The sequence below is a fragment of the Melospiza melodia genome, chromosome Z (genome assembly GCF_035770615.1).
Source record: "Melospiza melodia melodia isolate bMelMel2 chromosome Z, bMelMel2.pri, whole genome shotgun sequence".
NCBI classification, from domain to species: Eukaryota; Metazoa; Chordata; class Aves; order Passeriformes; family Passerellidae; genus Melospiza; species Melospiza melodia.
In genome coordinates this window covers 550,466-576,205 of record NC_086226.1, presented here as the reverse complement: position 1 = coordinate 576,205, position 25,740 = coordinate 550,466, and the positions used below count along the sequence as shown (strand labels likewise).

At 57.0% G+C, this 25,740-nt stretch overlaps 1 protein-coding gene across 2 annotated transcripts in view; it reads left to right on the top strand.

Moving 5' to 3' along the window:
- Positions 1-8,464: 8,464 nt before the first annotated feature.
- Positions 8,465-25,740, top strand: part of MAPK4 (mitogen-activated protein kinase 4) — a 60,025-nt gene continuing 42,749 nt past the window's right edge. Inside the window, exon 1 of one of the 2 annotated variants that reach the window (XM_063180274.1) lies at positions 8,465-8,519. The gene's annotated coding sequence lies outside the window, so the exon portion shown is untranslated. Of the gene's footprint in view, positions 8,520-8,610; positions 8,812-25,740 lie in introns of those variants that run through there. The other variant, XM_063180273.1, reaches the window with a different exon arrangement.

The following is a 25,740-nucleotide window of genomic DNA, read 5'->3' as shown; positions in this document are numbered from 1 at the left end:
TCACAGCTGGTCAGTGCCAATGCTCACCGCTCTTGTCCTGGTGCCGGGTGGGTGCCCTGATACCAGCATTAAATCAAATGTGATGTGAGAAGATGGAGGGAGGAGTGAATAAACTGTCATTTCAGGATGCCAGGGGGCCTGGGTGCAGCTGTGGGGCAGGAAGGAGGGCACAGGGACAGACAGTGCGGGCGCAGAGCGTGAACAAGAACTGGCAATAAATAAGAAGTAGATGGGTTGTGCTGTGATTTCACTTTCTCCACACAGACCCAGCCCCAGGGACTCCATGTCTGGACATCATCTCTGCTCATCACTCCATCACTGTCACACCAGCTGCTCTGTGCTGTGCTCTGCCACACCACCCAGCCCTGCATCCAGGGCTGCTCCAAGGCAGCTCTGACATCTCCTCCTTCAAAGCATTCCCATTTCCAGGAGGCAGACTCTGGTGGGAGCTGTTTCCCCAGAGGACACCCCTGGGAGTGCCTTGGCCCGTGTCCTGGTGTCCCACAGTGGTCTGAGCCCAGAGCTGCGGGCAGGGCAGGAGGCCCTGACACACTGCCAGCTTTGCTCCACCCGCCCCAGGTGAGCCAGACTCACTTCTGAGAGGCACAGACTTGCTCACTGAGCTGCCCCAAAGGTGAGGAGGCAGAGGGAGGGGATGCCTGCCCCAAAGGCTGGTGTTCGTGGTGATGTCCTCAGCCCCAGTGGGACCCCAGAGCCCTCCCCAGCCTGCTCCTTCCACCTCACTGGCAGCAGAACTAGCCAAGAGCCAAGCTTCGGATTTCCCGAACTGTCACCAGTTAGTGTGGGAATTTATATAATTAGAGGGTTTGGGGAAAGCTGTAAAAGGCAGGCTTTAGAGACAGCAGAACTGCAATTAGAGCTAAGCAGCAGCCATGAGATAGGTCAGCAGAAAAATTATGTAAGAAGTAGAAAAGTAAGGACAAATAGAACAATAGCATCTTCTCTCCCCATCACATCACACTTGATTTAATGCTGGTATTGGGGCACCCACCTACCCCCAAGCCAGGGTGGTGAGCATTGGCACTGACCGGCTGTGAGGGATCCTGGCCTGCTCCTTCCACCTCACTGGCAGCAGAACTAGCCAAGAGCCAACCTTTGATTTCCCAGACTGTCACCAGTTTAGCACCAGCTTCCTGGGATGTTTCCTTTTCCTTCTGTTCCATTAACTGACCTAGAGCTGCACCAGCACTGGTGCTGCAGCACCGTGACCCCGCGGGCGCAGGGTGGGGCTGCTGCACTCCATGCACAGCTGCCCACCTGCACAGCTGCTTCCTAGACACTGATATTTGGGTATCAATCTGATTTATAACACCCAGGGGAGAGATGAGAGTGCGTGAGAAGGATTGAGCAGAGCACACAGCGAGCCGCAGCAGTTTTATTTCCTCAGATTGACACTCACAGCACTTTCCTGTCCTGCTGTTTTTAATTTCCACTTTATTCTACTACATTAATACTACTCTGGGGCAGTTGATCACACATTTCCCTGGGGAATTAATCTTTTCCTGGTGGCAGCAGTGGGAAGGCAGAGCAGTTTCAGAGGTGTGAGTAACCCAGGGCTAGGGCACCTGGACTACTCCAGTGAAGCTTTACAACAATGTGCAAACCACACCAAAGCTGTGCCAGAGCCCTGCCAAGCAAGGCACCTCTGAGCAACAGGCAGGGCAAAAAAGGTGCATGCATTATTAAATGGCATTTTTGTTCTGTGTGCTGGCAATACAAACTGACCTTTATGAGGGCCTGAATATGAAACATGGGCATGGGAGGCTCGCTCTGGCCTGGCCATCAATCAGCCTCTCCTTTGGCGCTCCTGCACGAAAGGTTAGGAAGTCAAAAGAGCTTTTTAAATGTTTCATGCTGTCCTTTCCTCCCTGTTTGGAGAGCTGCTTGCTCAGAGCAGTGTGAGGCTGAGGCAGTGATTCAGGCAAGTGCTGTACCCAGCTCTCTGTGAGGCAGCTGGGCTGAAATCAAAGCATCACAGAATCCTTTAGGTTGGAAAAGCCCTCCAAGGCCATGGAGTCCAACCATCCCCAGCACTGCCAAGGCCACCATTACCACTATCCCATGTCCCCAGCTGCCACATCCACGCAGCTTTTAAAGCCCTCCAGGGATGCAGACTCCACCACTGCCCTGGGCAGCTGTGCCAGGGCTGGATAAGCCTTTCCATAGAGGAATTTTTCCCAATATTTGATCTAAACCTCCCATGGCCCAGCCTGAGGCCGTTCCCTCTGCTCCTGTCCCTGTTCCCTGGAGCACAGCCCGACCCCCCAGCTGTCCCCTCCTGTCAGGAGCTGTGCAGAGCCACAAGGGCCCCCCTGAGCCTCCTTTGCTCCAGGCCCAGCCCCTTCCCAGCTCCCTCAGCCTCTCCTGGGGCTCCAGCCCCTTCCCAGCTCCGTTCCCTGGAGCTCCAGCCCCTCCATGCCTTTCCAGCCTGGATGGGGTGGCTCTCCATGGGCTCCCATCTGTGCTGGCCCCAGATCCCCCACAGCTCCCCGGCTCAGCTGCCTGCTGCTCCCAGGGAGCTGGGATTTGTTTACTATGCACCAATTTATTTCATTTTCAATTTAAAATATAAAAAGTACGTGGGTTACAGCAACATAATTTGCAGCTTGCTGATTAATAATACAGCTGACAGAACAAAATTGGGTTGCGAGCTCGAAGTGCTGAGGAAAGCTAAAATTTAGTGAGCAGTGTGTGGATGTGGGGTAGGCAGCCTGCAGCTGGCAGAGGAGGCTGCCGAGGCCAGAAACACTGTTTGCTTTTTTGGCTGCCTTACACACAATCCCTGGCTCACAAATCCCCTTCCCCGTACCCTGCCCGGCTCGGAGATGGTCAGCACTCCACTGGAGAAGCCTGTAAGGAAACTGATCCGAGGAGAGCAATTCCTAAGGGTTCTGCATCCACACAGAGAGAAGGCAACCCACTCAGTGTTGATTTATAATGTGGTTTTTCCCCCAAGGGCATTGAGATGTTGCCCAGCAGACAGGCTTTAGCACCTCTGGAAATGCAGCTGGTTTCACACTGGTTCTTCATTTATGGTATTTGTTATGAAGAAAAGAGCTCTGCCTTTGTTCTGAAAAAAAAAGAACTCTGCCTTTGTTCTGGAAAAAAGAACTCTGCCTTTGCTCTCTGTCTGTTGTGTCTGGGCCTGTGAAGGCGTTAAAGATTCACCCCAAAGTGTGCTGCTGCAGGTAGGATTCATCCAAGGCATTAAAGATTCACCCCAAAGTGTGCTGCTGCAGGTAGGATTCATCCAAGGCATTAAAGATTCACCCTAAAGTGTGCTGCTGCAGGTAGGATTCATCCAAGGCATTAAAGATTCATCCCAAGGTGTGCTGCTGCAGGTAGGGTTCATCCAAGGCATTAAAGATTCACCCTAAAGTGTGCTGCTGCAGGTAGGATTCATCCAAGGCATTAAAGATTCACCCTAAAGTGTGCTGCTGCAGGTAGGGTTCATCCAAGGCATTAAAGATTCATCCCAAGGTGTGCTGCTGCAGGTAGGGTTCATCCAAGGCGTTAAAGATTCACCCCAAGGTGTGCTGCTGCAGGTAGGATTCATCCAAGGCATTAAAGATTCATCCCAAGGTGTGCTGCTGCAGGTAGGGTTCATCCAAGGCATTAAAGATTCATCCCAAGGTGTGCTGCTGCAGGTAGGGTTCATCCAAGGTGTTAAAGATTCACCCCAAGGTGTGCTGCTGCAGGTAGGGTTCATCCAAGGCGTTAAAGATTGACCCCAGGGTGTGCTGCTGCAGGTAGGGTTCGTCCAAGGCGTTAAAGATTGACCCCAAGGTGTGCTGCTGCAGGTAGGGTTCGTCCAAGGCGTTAAAGATTGACCCCAGGGTGTGCTGCTGCAGGTAGGGTTCGTCCAAGGCGTTAAAGATTGACCCCAGGGTGTGCTGCACCAGCTCTGCACGGCGCTCCAAGGGCTGGTGGAGCTCCAGGGATGTGTCTGGAAAAGGTGGTGCCGCGGCTGCCGAGGAGGATGTGCCGAGTGTGCTGTACCCAGCGGGCAGCGACAGTGCCAGCCTGACTGGTGTCACTTCACCGATGTCAGCACGCCCGGATCTGGCAGGGGATGTCTGAAACTTGCTCCTGACGAGACACTCCAGTCCCTTTTATTTCAGCAGCCAGCGATTTAACCCCTGAAAGAGGCTGAATGCATCCTGTGATGGGAGACAGAGGGATATTGTGCAAGACAAGCACTTTGCAGTGAGTGTGACAGCCCTTTTATACAAGCAAGGTGAAATCCAGCCCCGAACAGGGCACAGGCTCCCAGAGCAGCCTGAGCATCCCTCCTGTGCCTCTTGGCTCCTCCGCCTGTGACGGGGGTGGATCTCGGGCTGTGGGGCTGTGGCTGGGTCACGAAAATGCTCCCTCAGCCCACGACAGTAAGTGTTGGAGATGGAGATAAGCATCCTCTCCCTGAAGGCAGCATCCGGCAGCCCACGCCTGGCAAGGCAGGACTAAAGCCGCGCCTCGCTGCCTTTGCCCTACCTGTGCTCGTGGCTGTCTCTCACCGCGGAGAGAGAGAGCCTGGATTAAAAACCACAGCGCCAGGGTGAGAAAAGAGATGGTCACGGCTCCCGCTACCCACACCCACGCCAGGCACCGCCGGCTCTGATCGAGCGTGCCAGAGCCCTCCCCAGCAATCACCGGGAAATTGATGTAAACACTCCGGCAGCTTTCTGAGAGCTTTCCTTCCCCTGCTCGAAAAGAGACGCACACCATCCCTCGCGCTTGAGGATGCCGCGCAGATTATCCAGTCAGGGGCCGCGACTATCTCGTCAGGCTCCGCGGTGTTTAATTAAGTTGTTTGTGGTGCTGTCGGTCTCCATCCCGCCTGGAAACGCGCCCTGGCACCCAGCGCGGGCCGGGAGCGGCGGCTCCTGCTGCCTGAGGGGCTCCGGGGTGCCGGAGCCTGCGGGAGGATGCTCCCGGGGATGAGGGGTTAATCCCCGCTCCGCACGGGGTGCTCCGCGGGATGAAGGGTTAATGACGGCTCCGCGGAGATGAGGGGTTAATCCCCGCTCCGCACAGAGCCCCTTTGTGCTGGGCGCTGGGCGCTGACCCTGCCAAGCCTCGCTGCTGTTGCCGGGCGGTGTGGGAGCCCGGGGCGCTGCCAGCGTTTGTTGCTCCCCGCGCCGGGGACGCTGCCAAGGTCCCGCGAGGTGCTGCCCTGGTTTCCTGCAGCGCCGGTGACAAACACCCAAATACCACGGCTCTTCGCCCAAACCAAGCTCCTACCAACCAAACCAATGCCTACCCCCTGAGAAGAAAATATGAATGGGTTTCAGTGCTATTATTAATTTTGAGAGGGAATCATGGAGTCACAGAATGCACCTTGAAGAGCCTCTTCTTCATCCCCTGCCATGGGCAGGGACACCTTCCACTGTCCCATCCATCCAACCTGGCCTTGGACAATTCCAGGGATCCAGGGGCAGCCACAGCTGTTCTGGGCACCCTGGGCCAGGGCCTGCCCACCCTCACAAAGAGGAATTCCTTCCCAATATCCCATCTAACCCAGCCCTCTTTCAGTTTGAACCCATTCCTGTTGTTCTGTCACTCCATCCCTTGTAAATGATCTCTCTCTCCATCCTTCTTGTCAGCCCCTTCAGGTCCTGGAGGGCCACAATCAGGTCATCCCAAATCTTCTCCTCTCCAGACTGAGCAATCCCAATTGTTTCAGCCTTTCCTCATAGGAGGAGTGCTCCAGCCCTCTCATCCTCTTGGTGACCTCCTCTATGTCAGGGAAGGTAGAGGTTGGATATTGGGAAAAAAAATTTTCACCAAAAGAGTAATAAAGCACTGGAATGCTCTTCCCAGGGAGGTGATGGAAGCACCATCTCTGGATGTGTTTTTAAAAAGGCTGGATATGGCATTTGGTGCTGTAGTCTAGTTGAGGTATTAGGGCATAAGCTGGACTCTATGATCTTAGAGGTCTCTTCCAACCTCATTATTCTGTGATTCTCTGATTCTGTGATTCTCTGATTCCAGATCTCACTGGCCCAGGTGTTCAGACACTGGCTGTGCCAGTGCCTCAAGCTGAAGGGCTGGAGCTGTAGGGGGAGAGCCCTCAGCTGCTGCCTCACCCCAGCAGGGCAGGTGCCAGGAACACTCCCATGGCACAGGGTTTGTGTGCTTCAGTCTCATCCGCAGGCTGGGGTGGCCAGTTATCATCTCCTGCTCCCACTCTGCCCTTTGCTGGCCACTCCAGGGCTGGAACCCCTGTGCTGAGGGCCAGACCAGGGTCACGGTGCTGGAGCCAGGCATGGCACCGTGTGTTTGCTGCAGTGACATTTTGGAGCACGCTGCCACACAACAGCCCTGCCTGAGAACACCCTCACCCAAACACCCCCATATTTCAGCACTGGGCTTTGCCAGGAGGGCCCCAGGATGCCCTTAAGTGTCCCTGGCTGTGTGTTTGTCACCTGGGGCCAAATAACCTCCACATTTTGCACAGAGAGCACACAGGGGCAGGTTCCCTGGGAGGCTTTAACTATAACTGCTCATGCTCCTATTCCTCTTTCTGCTCTCTGTTTCCACCCTTCCATGCACAGGCTCAAGCTTCTATTGAATACCTTCCTGCTCACGGGGAAACTGGATGGGAACATTCATTTTAATCCTAGACAGCAAAACAGTAGAGTTACAGATTACTATGCCACCAGAAATTGCTTATACACCTTCGTTTCCTCCCATGTAATTCCCTGGGAGTTTTAATTTACGGGACCATTTTTTATTTTTTCTCACCACTTCCCTTGCATCAGGCAGGTTCCTTCAGCTCCAACAAAGCAGCACGCCTGTCTGGAGGGGATCAATAACTATTGAGCTATCACGCTTCCTCCACTTAGACTGTTGAAGCAGCTTCCTTTAATTGCTCTTTCACGCTGTAAATACAGCGCACGGTGATTTTTTTTCCCCTTTGAGGCCGCTCAGTGGGTGAAGGCACCCGCGGGTAGGAAGAGCTCAGCTGCCTCACCTGTGATCCATCACACCTTCCCCGCAGGGAACACCCCCGGAGGGCAGGGACTCGAGGGGACACTGCCAAGCCCCCGGGGACACAGCGGCCCCAGAACGGGTCCCACGGGGACGATGGCTCGGGGCAGACCCAGAAACGCACAGGTTAAAACAGATAAGCGAGTGCACGTTGGGCACGGGCAGGGGAAAGGGCAGAACGCCCAGCCTGGAGGGTCCGGCTGCTCCGCACCCTCCGCTGCGAGGGATGCCCCGAGGCGGGGGCCAGGCGGGATCCCCCTCCCTCGGCTCCTCGCAGCGGCTGGGGCACAAGCGGGAAACCAGATCCGCACCGGGGGCGCCTCCAGGGAACGGGGAGCGGATCCCCTGGGCGGCTTCTGTCTTAGATGGCGAGGGATGCTCGGGCTCACCGGGCTCCTCCCGGGGATGGCGAGGGATGCTGGGCTCACCGGGCTCCTCCCGGGGATGGCGAGGGATGCTGGGCTCACCGGGCTCTCTCGGGGATGGCGAGGGATGCTGGGCTCACCGGGCCCTCTCGGGGATGGCGAGGGATGCTGGGCTCACCGGGCTCCTCCCGGGGATGGGGAGGGATGTTCGGGATTACCGGGCTCTCTCGGGGATGGGGAGGGATGCTGGGCTCACCGGGCTCCTCCCGGGGATGGCGAGGGATGCTGGGCTCACCGGGCTCCTCCCGGGGATGGCGAGGGATGCTGGGCTCACCGGGCTCTCTCGGGGATGGGGAGGGATGCTGGGCTCACCGGGCTCTCTCGGGGATGGGGAGGGATGCTGGGCTCACCGGGCTCCTCCCGGGGATGGCGAGGGATGCTGGGCTCACCGGGCTCTCTCGGGGATGGGGAGGGATGCTGGGCTCACCGGGCTCCTCCCGGGGATGGCGAGGGATGCTGGGCTCACCGGGCTCCTCCCGGGGATGGCGAGGGATGCTCGGGATTACCGGGCTCTCTCCGGCCATAGTGAGGGGGATCGGACCTCTCCGTGCCGCTCCCCCCGGGGATGGCGAGGGGAGAGCGGACCCCTGGGGCAGCTTTACCGGGGGATGGCGAGGGGAGAGCGGGGTGAGCGGACCCCTGGGTGGTTCCTCCCGGGGATGGCGAGGGATGACCAGAGGGACCCCGGGGTGGCTCCTCCCGGGGATGGCGAGAAGGGCTCGCTCCCCTCCGGCGGCTTTTCCTGTGCATGGCGAGCGATGGCCGGACCCCGGGCGGTCCCTCCCCGGAACGGGTGGGGGTTCCCGATGCGGGGGCGGCTTTTCGCAGGCACGGCGGGGGAGGAGGGGACCCCCGGGCGGCTCCTGCCGCGGATGGCGGGGGGGGCGCCGAGCTCCGCAGCGTCGTTCCGCGGGCGCGGCGAGGGATGCCCGGAGCGCGGCGGTGCCTCCGGGGCCGGGGGCTGGCGGCGGCGGCCCCGCCCCCCGCAGGTGCCGGAGCGGCGGGGCCGGGGGTGACGTCAGGCGGGGCGGGCGCGGTGCCGGTGCCGGTCGGGCCATGGCGGAGCCGAGCGCGGCGGCCCCGGTGAGTGCGGCGGCCCCGGCGCTGCCCCCGAGCCCCGGCGGGCGCTGCCGCTGAGCGGGGCCGGGCGGGTCCGGGTCCGTGTCCGTGTTTCCGTGTCCGTGCGTCCGTGCCCCGTGCGGGACCGCCCGCGGGAGCGTCCCTGGGAGCGGTGCCGGTGTCGCCTCGTCCTTCCCGTGCCCCGGAGCCCCCCGCCCGGAACGGAGGGATCGGAACCGCCGGGAGCGCCGGCGGGCTGCCTGCGAGGGCGAGCGGAGACACCGGCATTGCTGCTCCGCCGTTCCACACGGGCTCGGTGCGTCTTTGTGTGCCCTGTGGGCTCGTTCGGGCGCCGTGCCCTGTCTGTGTGTCCGTGCCTCGCGGCTCTGTCCGTGCCCGAGTGTCTGTGTGTGCCCTGTCTGACTGTCTGTCTGTCTGTCTGTCTGTTCGGGCTCTGTGTGTGTCTGTGTGTGCCCTGTCTGTCTGTCTGTCTGTCTGTTCGGGCTCTGTGTGTGTCTGTGTGTGCCTTGTCGGTCTGTCTGTCCGTGCCCGCCGGTCTGTCCGTGTTCGTGTGCGCGCCCTGTCTGTCCTGGCCATGTGTGTCTGTATGTGCCCTGTCTGTCTGTCCTGGCCATGTATGTCTCTATGTGCCCTGTCTGTCTGTCAGTCTGGGCGGTGTGTGTCTGAATGTGCCCTGTCTGTCTGTCCGTGTGTGCCCTGTCTGTCTGTCCAGGCGGTGTGTGTGTCTGTATGTGCCTGTCTGTCTGTCTGTCTGTCCGGGCAGTGTGTGTCCGTACGTGCCCCATTTGCTCACACGGTCCCTGTGTGTCCGTACGTGCTCCCCGAGCCCACGCGTGCTGTGTGTGCCCACGGTCCCCATGGGTCCGTACCTGCCCTGTGCGTCCCTGCGTGTGCCCTGAGCTGTATCCATCCATCCATGGCTCTGTACCTGCCCTGTGAGTCCGTGCGTGCCCCGGGGTGTTCCTGTGAGCTGTATCCGTCCATCCATGGGTGCCGTAATGGGCTGTACCCGCCCCGTGTGCCCACTCGTGCCCTGTGAACGGGCTCTGTGTGTGCCACCCGTGCCCCATGGCTGTGCAGGTCCCATGGGTGTCCCAGTCGTGCCACGTGTGCCCCTCTGTGCAGGTCCTGTGTGTCCCACTTGTGCCCCATGGCTGTGCACGTCCCATGTGTGCCACTCGTGCAGGTCTCGTGTGTCCCACTCGTGCCACGTGTGCCCCTCTGTGCAGGTCCCATGAGTTTCCCACTCGTGCCACGTGTGCCCCTCTGTGCACACCCGTGTGTTCACCCAGACAAACCCGCTGTCACTGCCTGGTGGGTCCCTGGAGCCCTTCCCTGTGTCCAGAGAGAGAAGGTTGCTCCTCTCCCTCTGCCCTGCTCCAGGGCAGGCTGCGTTTGCTCTGGGTCAGGTTTATCTCCTCTCACCTGGGCCGGAGCCTCGGGGGCAGGTGGCAGGTGGTGACAGTCCAGGTTTGATGGCACTGGGACATGCCTGGCGTGTGGGGAAGGCGAGTTTGGCTGGGGACATTCATCCCGGGCTGCTGTGCTGTGAGGAGCAGAAAGAGGGAGGCAGACCCGACCCTGGTGTGGCAGTGGCTCTGCTGGGCTGTCCCCACACAGAGGATCCCTCCCTCCTCCCCGAGGCTTGGGGCGGGCAGGGGAGAGGCTCCCCGGGCTGCAGAGCTCAGAGCTGGGCCTTTGCTGGGTGTCAGAGGTGCTGGGGCACCTCTGCCAGCCTGGCTGCGTGCCTTGGGACATGGTGCCCACAGGAGGGGATGTGCAGGGTCCCCCTGTCCAAGCAGCTGGCTCGGTAGTGGACACACAGAGCCTGGCTGCTGCTGAGGGATGGGGTCTCTGCAGCCAGCTCTGTGCTGCTCACAGTTAATTAGACACGACTAATCCTGTCTGGCGCTGGGAACGTCCCAGTAAACCAGAGTGCTTTTCCCTGTCCTGGTCTGAGCAGGATCCCAGCCTCGGGCAGAGCGGGGCCTGGGGACAGGGACATCGTTTGGAGCCCCGTGGATGTGATCAGGGGTGGCAGCTCAGACCTGCAGTGCCCTCACCTTGCAGGGCTGGACAGGTGGCAGTCAGGGGGAAGGTGACAAACCCCGTGAAGGTTTGCAGGGAGACCGAGGTCAGGACTGTAATGAGGATATTGCAGGAATAAGGACCAGAGCTGGACTTTTGTGGATAAATGTTACACCCAGACGGGGAGCATCAGCATTCCCCATCCCTACAGAAGAGGAGGGGGCAAAGGGACACGATAATAATCCCTGTTCCACTGATGCCCTTGTGCTTGGGAGAGCCGTCAGTCAGTGCGTACCCCTTGGAGGCACAGCCGAGCGGAGTCGGGCTCACTTGAGGACAGGAGTCAGAGGTGGGTTCATCAGCGCGGGGTTAATGGTCGGTGATCTTGGAGGGCTTTTCCAACCTAAACGAGCCTCTGGTTGTGATTCATCGCAGTCCTTTCCCTCCTGCAGCTGAGCCCTGGCTGTTAGCAAGGACTGATAAAACCTGCAATCGCAATCCAATGACCCGTGTTTGCAAAGAACGACAATGATCTGGGAACATTCCGCTCTGCAGGCCGAGTCCTCCAGGCAGAGGGTCGTGTTTGTCCCTTCCTTCTGCCCAGAACAGAGTCCTGAAGGAGCTGGATTAGCTCCTGCCCCGCTCCTGCCCCCTGGGCTGCCAAAATCTCTAGAGCGGGCATTCAGGGCTGGAATTACCCCTCAGATCTGCAGGCTGCGGGACCCACCTCGCTTGCACTTGGAGCTGCTCTAGTGGATGCTGTTTGTTTGCCCTTGCTGAGGGCCCTAAAAGGGTCTGTTCCGAGCTGTCCCCCAACAAAAAGGGGGGACAGGCGCTTCCAAATGAGGCTTGTTTCCCTCCTCGGAAAGCCTCGCATGCAGACCAGGCAAATGCCTTTCAGGATGCTGGTTCTGATTTGGATAGCTGAGCTTGAAAGGTCTAAATTTAAGCGAGATGAATCTCACCCGGTGCTTGCAAACCTTGCTTTTCAGACTTTTCGCCTTGATCTTTCCTTTTTTTAGCACGACCCTGCTGTTCTCCTACCGCTCAGGACTCTTCCCAGGCACAGAAAATGCTTCTGAAAGTTTCCACCCCCCCCAGGTGGGAGGTGTTGCAGAAATGCAACTGCAGGGAAGCATTTGCAGCTCATCCTCCTTGCAGAAGCCCGGGTTAAACAAGCAGCCTGTTAATTTTGTGTTAATGGCTCTGAGCAACGCCGAGTCCCCCCGCCTCCCTCCGCCACCCCCTTCCTCCCTACCTTGTGCCAACATTTAATTGCTCTCACTCTGGAGAGACGCTATCTCATTTCAAGGTTGAACTTATCTAGTTTTGACTTGCAAGGTGGGGGATGCTGCCGTGTCCTTATCGCAGAGGTCACTGCCTGCTCCTTGTCCCCTCCATCCCCGCTGCTCCGGAGCCCCAGGGTGCTGTCCCCTCTCATGTGGCACCCTGGGGACGTGGCTGTGTGGCCAGGTGCCCATCTGGGTGCAGCCGTGGGTGTGAGCTCGCTTTTCTGATCCTTAGGGACGCGTTCCCACTGTCCCCTCAGGGAACGCATGCTTTGTGCTGTGCCTTAGGCGGGAGAGGCTCCGTGCTCATCCCAAACCTTTCCTGGCCCTGACAGAGCTCTCTGTCCATCTCCCTGCCACACAACCCCGTGCTCTGTCCCACTGTGACCTCTCTGAGGTGATCTGGGCCACCAACCAACCAACCAACCAACAAACCAACCATCCATCCATGAGTTACTGCGGCTTTCCGTGTTAGAGATGTACATTTGATATAATGTATGGGATGGGGATGGGATAGGCAGTGACACAAATCCCCGAGGAAGGTGCTGGGATGTCGTTTCTGCACAGGGAGCAGCCACACCTGATGCTGTGTGGAGTTGGTTGCACCTGCTGTGAGATCCATCCTCGGGGTATTCTGTGCTCTGGAGAAATGTAGGCAAACACTGCGTTGAGGCAACAATAATGTCTTTGGGTAGATAATAAGGCTCCTAAATAGATCTAATTCCAGGAAACTCAGCTGGCTGATTGGAATTGTATTTTTAGTCTCTGGTTCGTGTATTTACCTGAGATTTCTGTCCTGCTGTTCTAGCTGGAGCTGACCCCGGGTTGCCTGCTGCTCCTGCCTTTTACCCAAATACTCTGACTGCACAAAGTTTCCGAGTTCCACCAGTTGGTCTGAAAATGCTTTATTTTGGCAGATGTCTGGCAATACTGAAATTTCTGTCATCAAGGGGCCTTAAGGGGTCATTGAGGGGTTTTAAAGAGGCTGCACAGGGGGTTGGTGGAAAAGCCCTGCCTTGGCACAGGGGGTGCACATGGTGCTTGGTCTGGGGGCTCCCCTGCTCCTCTTTGGCAGCTGTTCCATCAGTTTTACTGACGGTACCTAATAGTGAATCTGGCAGATATCCAATTCTCTATTCCTGGCATGCTTAAAAAGTGCCTTATTTTTCAATTAATTCTGTTAGCTGTACGGATTTAATGGATTCCTTTAGAGGTCCCCATCAGTCACCGACACCGGACGTTTCTTTTCCAGTGCCGTTCCTCTCTCCTTCCCTGTGCCTAGAAAGATCACGTTCCCACGCATTTTCCACGTCTCATTCTTGCCAGGATGGCTTTTTCATTATTTAAATCCTGCTGCTTTTCCAGGTTTGTGACTTTTGGGGTCTTTGGTAGAAGCTTTAAGCAGGTTCCTTGCTTTCACTGATGCCAGTGACTGCTCTGGGCTTTTTAAAATTTGCCCTTTTAAAGTCATACGCTGCCGCCGTTATTTTGGGCTCGCTGTTCCCGTGAGCAGCAGAGAAGCAGAGAGAAACTATAATAGAAGAAGACTTGCATTAGGCATGGCAGTTCATTTTGGCCTCGTCCCTGTCACGCAGACCTGCTGCCACTCCATGGGCAATTAACGCTGGAACGTGACCCGCTCCTTGTGCCGGCAGCCACTTCTCATCCCAAAGATTTGTGAGCTCTCTGGGCCTGGTAGCGGTTGCTCACATGGTTGTTTGCATGGTGGCATTTTTATTTGCACCCCTTGGTTGTGTGGATGTGATGGATGGTGGCAAGGTGTCCCTGTGCACGGAGACAAGTGAAACTCGGTGCTTGTGGTGTTTGAGTGTCTGACACCGCTGAGGAGGGAAATCACATCCTCCACGCGGTAGAAATATTTTGGCATGCTGAACTCTTAATTTGCGCCTCCTGCTGCTCTCCCGGGTGACCATGGCACCCCTCAGACCTGGCCAGGTGCTGCCAGGCAGGCTGTGGTGCTGGCGGTGCAGCCCGGGCTGGGCCCACTGAGGGCTCCCCCTGCCCAGCGCCGGGCTGAGATTAAACACTGATCACCTTCCAGGGCTTTCCAGGCAGGGAGGATTTACAGGAGCCGATTTCAGCCCGGCTGAAAGGTGCCAGGGTGACCTTGCCATCACTCCCTGTCCCCGGGGCTGCATCAGGAGCGGGACCAGCTCTCCACTGAGAGCTTCCCCTGGCAGGGAGGCTGCGGGGGGAACTAACGCCGCTCCTTCCTGCAGCACTTTCCACGCGAGCCCAGCCTGTCTTTAAAAAGCAGCCGGCGTGGTTGTGCTTGGAACAGGCAGCTCGGTTTCTATATTTCCATACACAGCGCTCATCTCCGTAGGAGGCCGGGCAGCCCACGCCGCTGCCGCAGCCCGGAGCTCTTCCCGGCTCTTCCCGGCTCCCGGGGCGTTCCCGGAGGCAGGAGGGAGCAGGGAGCTCTGCAGAGTGCCTCGTGTGTGCCCCACGCTCCTCGGGGCACGGCTGTCCCCTCCTGGACCGGCCACCGTGTGTCACACACGCTGCCCTTGTGTCCTGAGGCCACCCTGCCTCGCCTCACCTGCCCTGACCCGCCAGGTGAACACACAGCTCCTGCTGCCCCCAGCCCCGAGCCTCACCTGCCCTGAACCACCAGGTGAACACCAATCTCCAGCTGCCCAAGCCTGGCTCTGCTCCACGGGCACTCCAGGTCCCTGTGGTCTCCCGTGGGAGTGGCTTGGCCGTCTTTCAGCATCACCTTACATCCCCTCTGGATTCGGGGAGCAGAAAACCAACCCCCCCTCCCCGAGCTGAGCCCTGTGTTGGTGTCCATCTGTTACAGCGGTCTGGGTTATTTGCACAATTTAATTCTTGGCTACACCTGGTTTTACAACGGGATTAATTTCATGGCAACTGATACACCTGCAACAATTAGCTATGTAAACCGAGATAAAAGGCCAATCAAATTTCATGGTTTGGCGTGCAGGCTGCTTCCAGCTGGAGGCTTCCTGAGCCCTTTGGAAATCCCTCCCCAGAGGAGGCTCTGCAGGTCATCTCCAGCCCCGAGCGAGGCTTGTTCCTCTGTGAAATGAGCGAAACGGGAATGCTGCAATGTTCAGGGAGGCTGAGCCTTGGGGACAAGGCTGCACCCCCTGCCCACCTCTGTGATGCCTGGGGGTGTTCCCAGCCCCAATTGAAGCTTGTTCCTCTGTGAAATGAGCGAAATGGGCCTGGGGAATGAGGGAATGAGCCAGGGAGGCTGCGCCTTGAAATGGGGCTGGGGAATGCAGCAATTAGCAAGGGAGGCTGAGCCTTTGGGACAAGGCTGCTCCCCCTGCCCACCTTTGGCTCTGGTGTGATGCCCAGGGGTGTTCCCAGCCCTGGTCGGGTGCTCTGGGGGCAGGACCAGGTTTGAGCCAGGCTGGAAATGCCCCTGTGCTGTGTCAGCACGCTCTGTGCTCCACTGAGTGGGCACGGGAAGTCCTGAGCCATCATCTCAAAGTGCCTTTGGGTAAAGGTAAATTAAAGGTAAATTAAACCCTTTCCCTGCTGCGAGGTGGCAGGGCTGGGAATGCTGGCGTGGAAATAGGTCCCGGCTCAAAATGACTGCAAGGACAGAGGGTAGGTGCTGGGCTCCTTGGGATGGGATCCATCTGGGACCGCTTCCAGCTAAAATGAGATCAAGGAGAATGGGACGAGGGAAAAAACAGGCAGATATCTGTGCGTTTCTGTGGGGATTGCAGCGTGAAGCCTTGGGCTGGGCTCAGTGCTGGGCTCCTCTCCCACTCCCCACGATGCCCAGAAAGGTTGGTTTGCTCCAGGTTGATGTAATTCCCACCCTGCATCCCAGGAGTGGTGCTGGGATGGGCGGGTGAGGAAGGGGCTGCACCTCTGGGGGTCAGAGCTGTGGTCCTGGGACCTGAGCTGGGCCCCTGGGCCAGTGAAATTCACCAGGTCATGGATGTGCTGGAGCTCCTCGGGCCTGAGCCAGGGGGAATGCTGGCCAGAGGATGGCTGGCCCAGCTGGGGCTGTTCAACTGCACCAGAGAAGCTCCAGGGACACCTCAGAGCCCCTGCCAGGGCCTCCAGGGGCTCCAGGAGAGCTGCACAGCCCCTGGGGACAAGGCAGGCAGGGACAGCACCCAGGCAATGGCTCCCACTGCCAGAGGGCAGGCACAGATTCTGGCACATTGGGAATTAGGAATTGCTGGCTGGGAGGGTGGGCAGGCCCTGGCCCAGGGTGCCCAGAGCAGCTGTGGCTGCCCCTGGATCCCTGGCAGTGTCCCAGGCCAGGCTGGATGGGGCTGGGAGCAGCCTGGGACAGTGGGAGGTGTCCCTGCCATGGCAGGGCCTGGAACAGGATGAGCTTTGAGGTCTGTTCCACCCTAAGCCATTCTGGAATTCTGTCACTGGTTTGCATTTCTCTTTCAAGCATTGGATCTGACCTGTGTTCAGGCACCTGTACCCAGGAGACTATTTTTCAGATCGTTTTAGAACTGCAGTTCTTTGCTCTCTGGGAATTCTCCTTTCTCCGTAGTTTTTCGTTTGGCTTTTTTTTTTTTTTATTTTTATTTTTTTCAGTGCGAGGTTGTATCAGCTTGAGAAAGGCTTTATGCAGAGCTTGCAATGAGCAGGCCAGGCTTAGCTCCCTTCCACACAACCTCCCAGGCCGAGTACAGAAATACAATAAATTAGAAATAATGACATGTTCTGAGAGAGGCAGTGAGCAGGCAAGGGCTGTCCTCGTGCCCAGGAGAGCTGGGAGCCAGGAATGGTGGCCAGGGAGCCGTTCCTGGGGGAACCAGAGAGGGAACTCCTGGGAAGCAGGAATGCCTGTGGGATGGAGAGGGGTCCTGTGGCTCCTGGAGTCACTGCTGGGCTGAAAGGGGCTCTGGGCACAGCTGTGCATCCAGCTGTGTGTCCAGTTGTGTATCCAGCCGTGCTGCAGCTTTGGGGCTGGCTTTGTGTCCAGCTGTGCTGCGGCTCTGGGGCCAGCTGTGCATCCAGCTGTGCTGAAGCTCTGGGGCCAGCTGTACATCTAGCTGTGCATCCAGCTGTGCTGCTGCTGTGCATGCAATTGTGCTGAAGTGTGTCCAGCTGTGCTGCAGCTGTGTGTCCAGCTGTGCTAGCACAGGGCTGGGGTGTGCTCCTCTCTCCCTCACCCCTGTGCCACCAAATCCTGAACTCCAGTGAGCTACATTTCAGTGCAAAATTGTCATTTCTCCTTTTTCTCCCCCGGGCTCACTCTACAGCTGATGCCAGCTTTGGGTGCTTTGGTGGGAGAGCCAAGGAAATGTGAAATTGGGTGAGATTCCTTTGGGAAAACAAAGTTGGGGTGATCGGTGGTGGCCATGAAGGGATCGGGATGAGCACGGTGCCGTCTCTGGGTCATCTCCATTCTGATTGAACAAGGGGCAGGGAAGTCACAAAGGGCATCTTGATGGGCTTTACACTTGCCAGAAAATGCCATTTTTTATTTTCCTGACTGAGGGATTCTGAACCTTGTCAGTCAGAGGCTTGTCCCACCTGTTTGACAAGGACACAAAATCACCAAGGGTGAGAAGGCAGCCTCACCTGCCCCCAAAATCCCTGCCCCCAAAATCCCTGCTGGCCACACCTGCTCCCAAAATCCCAGCTGGATCACAGCACTCCAGCAGCTCTTTATCTCCTGTGTTATCCTGCTCTCTGGAAAGGCATTTGAGTCTTTGTCTCTCTGAGTCATTAGCAGCACCCTCCCCAATCTCTTCTGCTAAATATGGGTCTAAGGTTAAAAAAAATCACAAATCTCTGAGCTGGAAAGCAAATTGCTGTCTGCTTCAAACACAGGCCGTGTTGTAGAAAAGAGAAGCAGCTGGGAGGAATTCCCGATTGTAATAACACTCACAGGATCATTTCAGGACATGAGGGTGCTGTGTGTCCCAGCAGATCCCAGGATCTGCCAGGATCCATGCTGTGGCTGAGCAGAGTGGGAGGAGAACGCCACAGCAAAGTTTGGGAAGCTCATTGCTCCCTGTGGAGGAGCCTGGGTTAGTGCTCATGCTCATCCCAAAGTTTAGGAATCTTGTTGCTCCCTGTGGGGGAGCCTGGGTTGGTGTTTGTGTTCATCCCAAAGTTTGGGAAGCTCATTTTTCCCTGTGGAGGAGCCTAGGCTGGTGTGTTTGTACTCATCCCAGAGTTTGGGAAGATTTTTCCCCGTGGAGGAGCCTGGGCTGGTATGTTTGTACTCATCACAAAGTTCAGGAAGCTCGTTTTCCTCTTTGGACAAGTCTGGGTTGGTGCCTGTACTCATCCCAAAGTTTGGGAAGCTCATTTTTCCCTGTGGAGGAGCCTGGGCTGGTACTCGTGCCCATCCCACCTTTCTCCTGAGGCTGAGGGTGCCAGGCAGTCCCACTGACCCCACAGAGGCTGTGGGGTGATGCTGACACAGGACACCACCTTGGGCTCTCCCTGGAGACCCCAAATCTCCCAAGGGTTTTGCCTCACAGCCTGGAATCCAAGCTCATTTCCGACTCTGACCTCCTTTATCCGAATAAATCTCACGTGCCTGCTACTACTCAGACAGCAAAAATAATCTTTGCTGCTGCTGTGATATGTGTGTCAGCTTTTCCTCATCCCAGAAAAGTGCTGTAAGAGCTGCAAAATGCTTTGGAAACATGAGGACTTTTTTGAGAAACAGAGATTGAAAGGGGAGGGGGGAAAATGTGAGTCTCTGGGACTTAGAAACCAAACCCCTCAGCCAGATTTCCCTGGCTTGATTCCTTTTGCAAAATGGCCTTGCTGCTGCCCACTGGAGCCAAATGGGAAGGAAGGGATTAAAACTGTGAGACTGCTCCGTCCTGATGCCTCTGTCACAGTCCTGGGCAGAGCAGAAGGGACATTTCAGGGCAATATTTAGCTAAATAAATGCTGGGCACCGTGGGGTCTGGAGCCTGATTGCATTGCTCTCGGCGAGGCCATGCTCCAAGCCTGCAATTAAACCACTGGGTTTGGGAGCAGAGCAGCTCCCAAAAAAAACCTCCAGCAGCTCCCTCCCAGCTGTGCTGTGAGTGCTGCCCCCTCCATCCTCCCTTCTGGGCTGCAGTCTGGGCTGCAGTGGGATCACACCTGGCTCAGGTGATCCTGGTGAGGCTGGCAGCGGGCACGCAGTGCTGGACTGTAGGAGCAATGGGGGCAGGATGGTCAGGACAGATGGACACGAGAGATCTCTGAAGCCAGGGCTGGGATTTGGGGTTTATTGCAAAGGGCCTGGGTGCAGGGCCCTGCTGGGATTTGGGGTTCATTGCACAGGGCCTGGGTGCAGGGCCCTGCTGGGATTTGGGGTTTATTGCAAAGGGCCTGGGTGCAGGGCCCTGCTGGGATTTGGGGTTTATTGCAAAGGGCCTGGGTGCAGGGCCCTGCTGGGATTTGGGGTTTATTGCACAGGGCCTGGGTGCAGGGCCCTGCTGGGATTTGGGGTTTATTGCAAAGGGCCTGGGTGCAGGGCCCTGCTGGGATTTGGGGTTCATTGCCAAGGGCCTGGGTGCAGGGCCCTGCTGGGATTTGGGGTTCATTGCCAAGGGCCTGGATGCAGGGCCCTGCTGGGATTTGGGGTTCATTGCCAAGGGCCTGGATGCAGGGCCCTGCTGGGAGCCACAGCTCAGAGCAGGCCTGAGAGAAGAGAGGGGGAGAGAGGGTGAGAGGGTGAGAGAGTAGGAGTAAAAGGGGTAAGAGTAAAAGGCAAGAGGTAAGAGACAAGAGGTAAGAGCTAAGAGCATAGAAAAGTAAGAGAGTGAAGTTCCTGTTACAGTACAATAAATCATCTTCTGTGTGGAACATTCTGATTCTCACTAACCAATCTAGTACAAGATACAAATCCTATAGCATACAGCCTATAAGAATCACTACATTACCATACTCTGTTACATTTCAGACCCTAAAAACTCCTCTTTGGGCCCCTTCTGCCAAGCTGTAGGGTCTGCTCTGACCCTTGGGCCTGTCTGCAAGCAGAGGGTGTTGTTCCATCAAAAGGGGATTACCTTCAGCTGGCCACACCATTGTTTTCCAGTTGTTCAGTAACTGAGGGATCTCAAAGCTTGCCTTCATTTCAATCTCACTCATAGTTTCCATATTCTCAAAATCTTTTGCCAGACAATCATATTTATAAGAATTTCCTGTTCCATCTTCCCCAACACTGGGCTATGATTCCCTGAGGGATCTTTGGGCTCTGAGACCTCTGCCCACCTCATGCTTGGCTCCTGCTCTTCACCAAAAGGGTTGTGGTGGAATGCTTTTCCACCTGATGCGGCCCGGACACGCAGTGCTGTGTGTGCAGGAGTGAGGGAGCACCTGGGACTGACAGGCTGAAAGCAGCGGCAGAAGCTGGCAGAGATTTTTGGTGGGTTGCACCCTCAGCGTGGGAATTGGTGTGCTAGGACTTGATCTCCAGTGCAAGCACACAGCAGAGGGGCTTGGGTGAAGGGAAGAGAGAAACAAAGAGATGGATTAAAGAAGAAAAGAGAGAGATCACCAGTCCTGACTCCAGTGTGGATCCAGCTGATGGGATGTCCTGGGGCCCTGGGCTTTGTGGGGCACATTTAAATCTTCCACTCGCTGGGGAGAAGTTTCCCACCTTTTGAGCAAGTCAGTTCTCATTCACAGTGGTTCCTTCAGGCCTTTCTGGAGATGGTTTGGGGCTTTGGGCCCTTGGATGGGCTCAGAGTTCCCCCTGCAGTGCCCGGCCCTTCTGGCCCTGTCCCTGTGCCAGGCTGTGCTTTCCTGCAGGAGCCACAACCAGGAGGTTTGTCCCTAAAATGCTGCCCTGCTCCCACATGGCCCCTTCTCCAGCCACATCCTGGTCTTCCTCTGGTGTGTTTCTGCCAAGTCCTTGCTTGTAATTCCCAAAAACCCTTGGTTGGCTCCACACCATGCAGTGGTTGGTGTTTGGGACATGCACATTAGCCCCTCACCTGCTGGGATTCTGCCCTGGCAGTGGCTGAGGAGCACAAACCACAGTGGGACAGAACTCCAGGGCTCTGGGGGACTCTGGTGCGGGGGTCACCCTCTGAATTTTGTTGTCCTGGTTTTAAGGCTCTCTTGGCCTGAGGAATGTGAGCTTGAGGGCGGCCTGAGCTGTGCCTGGTAGCAGCCTGGGTGTCCCAAAGCAGCCTGGGTGTTTAGAAGAGCCTGGGTGTCTATCCCAGGAAAGCCTGGGTGTTTAGGACAGCCTGTCGGTCTGTCCCAGGACAGGCTGGGTGCCTGCACAAGACCCTGTGGTGGACCAAACCCAGCAGAGCCCAGCCTGGTCCCTGTTGCAGGGGAGCTGGAGGACTGGCTGGGTGTGCTTCCTCCCTCACCACGACCCCATTAAAATTTAAGGGTTAAAGTGGGAGTAGTGAAAGAGAATTTTCTATTTAAAGCTTTTAATTCATTTTTACCTCCAGCTTTAGCTGGAGTTTGTGCAAACCGCTGGCAAGGCAATTAAAGTGGCTTTTTAATGGGTTATTTTTGTCGCTTCCCCATGGTGGGAGCTGAAGATCCCAGGCTGTGCGCTGCCTAGGGTAGGGACCATCCCTTTGCTGTGCTGCTCTGATGTGTGATCCCTAATTGGGTTTTATTCACCAGCCCTGGCTGAGGCACAACGAGAGGGAGAAGGTGCTGGATGGAACATGGGGCGCAAAATGTCCAGGCTGCAGCTCCCCAAGGCTTCCAGGCTGGATCCATCCTGGAGAGGAAGAGTACAGGACTTTGGAAAATGAAGTGCACAGTTTGTTTTGGATGGTCCAAGGGCAAAAAGCAATCAAAAATAAACCTGCTTGCCTGAGAGTTCCTCTCAAATCCTGAGGGCTGCTGGGAGAAGATGAGGGTGGGTGTGAGGGTGTGGGATGTCCTGGGTGAGGATGTGATGCCTGCAGAGCAGCCCTGTCCCTCCAGGTGCAGGCTGGCACCCTGCTCTGCGTGGGACAGAGCCACAGATCCCACCTGGCAATGGATGGGGCCAGGAAGTCTAATTCCAGACTTGTTTTTGGGGACATTTTCCTGGAGCTCTGTCCCTCCAGGTGAAGGCTGGCACCCCTGCCCTCCGTGGAACAGAGCTGCAGGTCCCACCCTGTGATGGGGGCCAGAAGTCTGATTTCAGACTTGTTTTTGGGGACATTTTCCTGTGTGCAGGCAGAGAGAGGGCTTGGGAGTGCAGGTGCCCCAATGGGGACCCAGCACAGGCTGTTTATCCCGGGTCAGCCTGGCTTTGGCATCCCTTCCACAGTGCATCCTGTGCTCCCGCTCCCCTCCAGCCCTGAGCCCATCCTGCAGCTCAGCACGGGGGAAATGCAGGCCTCAATGAATTCCTGGTGCAGCTCAGCCAAGGGAGGCCAGGGGTTGGTCTGTTTCCCTCTGCAGAGTCCATTCATTCAGCTCCCGCCCGCATTAACACACCTCTGCTGCCTTGTGATCCCCCCTCCCAGGTTATTTGGAGAAATGCTTTCTAAAACCAGCCAGCTCCTGGTTTTTCCGGTATTATCCCGTGCAGCCCCAAGATCCTGCCTAGAAAGGCAGCCTGGCTCATTGATGTTTCCTTAAAATGCAGCTAATCCATGTAATCCCATTATAGTAGTAGGTGATTATACTGACAGCAAGCCTTAGCAGTGCTCCAGCAAAGCCCTTTATTCCCTGTCTGTTCTGTGGGTGGCTAAAAGTCGCTGGGAGCATGTTTTGGGTTTGGTCGGTGTATTTTAGGGGCAGGACCTGCAATATTTTTGTTTTGATTCCCTAGGAGATGTCCTGTGTTGTTTGTGATGGTGCCAGCATGTTTTTGCCCCTGTTCCTCAGCCTTGCTGGCTGCTGGCACCCCAGGGGTGTGTAGCAGGGTCTCCCAAAATCACTGGGCAGCATTAAAGCAGCAGGGATGGTTTCTGGCAGCAGAGTACATGAGGGGGAGCTTTGCCACGTGTGCTGTGGGATTCCAGCTGTGTGTGCAGCCCCTCTCCCTAGGGAGTCAGCCCGAGGAAAAGGTGGATTTTGGGGTGCTGAGTGATGCCTCCCCACAATGGGAGGACCTGCCCAGCCTCACCAGGCAGGCTGGATGTGTAGAAAGCTGGCTGTGTAGAGTGAGGAGCAGCAGGAGTCTGGGCTGGGAAGGCGGCTCCAGGGAGAGGGCACATCCCAGGAGAGGCTCCATGTGCTCAGGTCAAGGGCTAGCTGAAGTTGCCAAGCCCTGCTGTTCTTCCTGTGCCTGCTGCATCTGGGCAGTGCTGGGGTCCTGCTGATGCTCCCCAGGGCCTGGGCAGCCTTGGCTGGGCAGCGTGGGGTGCAGGGCTCTGTGTTCTCTGTGCTGGCTCTGCTTGGCTCTGATTCTGCTCAGTCCTGGCTCTGCTTGGCTCTGGCTCTGCTTGGTCCTGGGCTGTGCTTTGTTCTGGCTCTGCTTGGTGCTGGTTCTGCTTGGGTCTGGCTCTGCTTGGTGCTGGCTGTGCTTGGTCCTGGCTCTGCTTGGGTCTGGCTGTGCTTAGGTCTGATTCTGCTTGGGTCAGGCTCTGCTTGGTTCTGGCTCTGCTTGGTTCTGGCTCTGCTTGGTGCTGACTCTCCTTGGGTCTGGCTTTGCTTGGTTCTGGCTCTACTTGGTCTGGCTCTGCTTGGGTCTGATTCTGCTCAGTCCTGGCTCTGCTTGGTTCTGGCTCTGCTTGGTGCTGGCTCTGCTTGGGTCTGGTTCTGCTCGGTTCTGCCTCTGCTCGGTTCTGGCTGTTCTTGGTTCTGGCTGTTCTTGGTTCTGGCTGTGCTTGGGTCTGGCTGTGCTCGGTTCTGGCTCTGCTTGGTTCTGGCTGTTCTTGGGTCTGCCTCTGCTGGGTTCTGCCTCTGCTGGGTTCTGGCTCTGCTGAGTTCTGGTTCTGCTCGGTTCTGGCTCTGCTTGTGTCTGGCTCTGCTTGGTTCATGTTCTGCTTGGTTCTGGCTGTGCTTGGGTCTGGCTGTGCTTGGTTCTGGTTCTGCTTGGTGCCCTTGCCCCATCATCATCAAATCACAGAATACCCTGAGCTGGAAGGGACCCAACAGGATCACCCTTGGGTGTGGATCAGCGCCGTGGCCGAGTAGACAGGGAGGAGAACGCCACAGCAATGAGCTTTGGGAAGCTCATTGTTCCCTGTGGAGGAGCCTGGGTTGGTGCCTGTGCCCATCCCAAAGTTTGGGAAGCTCATTTTTCCCTGTGGAGGAACAATGAGCTGGATCACCAGCTGGACAGGAGGTCCAGCCCCTGCCCTGCACAGACCCCCAGCAATCCCACCCTGTGCATCCCTGGCAGCGCTGTCCAAAGGCTCCTGGAGCTCTGGCAGCCTCGGGGCTGTGCCCATCCCTGGGGAGCCTGGGCAGGGCCAGCACCCTCTGGGGAACAGCCTTTCCCTGAGATCCAACCTAAACCTCCTGGAACAGCTCCAGCCGTGCCCTGGGTCCTGTCCCTGTCACCCCTGAAGGCAGATCAGTGTCTGATCAGGATGCGTGGTGTTTCACCCCACAGACACTTTGGGCCGGCTGGGTGTGTGGTGTTTCACCCCACAGACACTTTGGGCTGCCTGGGTGTGTGGTGTTTCACCCCACAGACACTTTGGGCTGCCTGGGTGTGTGGTGTTTCAGCCCACAGACACTTTGGGCTCTGGGTGTGTGGTGTTTCACCCCACAGACACTTTGGGCTGCCTGGGTGTGTGGTGTTTCATCCACAGACACTTTGGGCTGGTAGGTGTGTGGTGTTTCACCCCACAGACACTTTGGGCTGGCTGGGTGTGTGGTGTTTCACCCCACAGACACTTTGGGCTGCCTGGGTGTGTGGTGTTTCATCCACAGACACTTTGGGCTGGTAGGTGTGTGGTGTTTCACCCCACAGACACTTTGGGCTGGCTGGGTGTGTGGTGTTTCACCCCACAGACACTTTGGGCTGGCTGGGTGTGTGGTGTTTCACCCCACAGACACTTTGGGCTGCCTGGGTGTGTGGTGTTTCACCCCACAGACATTTTTGGCCGGCTGGGTGTGTGGTGTTTCACCCCACAGACACTTTGGGCTGTGGGTGTGTGGTGTTTCACCCCACAGACACTTTGGGCTGTGGGTGTGTGGTGTTTCACCCCACAAACACTTTGGCTGGCTGGGTGTGTGGTGTTTCACCCCACAGACACTTTGGGCTGCCTGGGTGTGTGGTGTTTCACCCCACAGACACTTTGGGCTGGTGGGTGTGTGGTGTTTCACCCCACAGACACTTTTGGCCAGCTGGGTGTGTGGTGTTTCACCCCACAGACACTTTGGGCTGCCTGGGTGTTGGTGTTTCACCCCACAGACACTTTGGGCTGGCTGGGTGCTGCAGTTGGGCCCATGGGGACAAGTCCAGGCCTGCAGGAGCTCTGGTGGGGCTGGGATGGAGCTTCCCCCCATAACAGGGGCTGCTCCTCAGGTTTCCCGCTGGCAGAGAAGCTTTAAGGTGATGGTGAAGGAAAGGAGTCGGTTCTGATGGAGGGTTTGGATGCAGAGCTTTATTCTGGCCCACAGGCCTCTGAATGCAGCACCACCATAACAGAACTCCCTGAGCCCGTGGTTGCTGCTCCTTTGAACCCGGGGAGAGGGGCAGGGAAGGGGCAGGGAGCCACCAAGCAGGGACAGGAGGGGAGGGACAGAGGGACAAAGGACACCTGGATGGCCCAATGGCCCCCAGGGGTAGAGGGCATCCTTTGAATCTGCAATCACTCAATGCCCTTCTGGAATTCCAGGACTGATAGACAGTGCTGGGAGGGGAAAGGAGAGGTGACTGACACACCCGGGGGGAATCTTCAGGGTAGGGACCCAGGTTCAGGGGTAAACCTTGCAATCACACCACAACAAGCAGCAGGGTGGAACCCCTTTTCCAGACAGTTTGAGCAGACAAATGTGTGTTGTCCCCCTCTCCCTGAAGCCCCTCTTTCCTGTTTGCCCACACTGAGCAT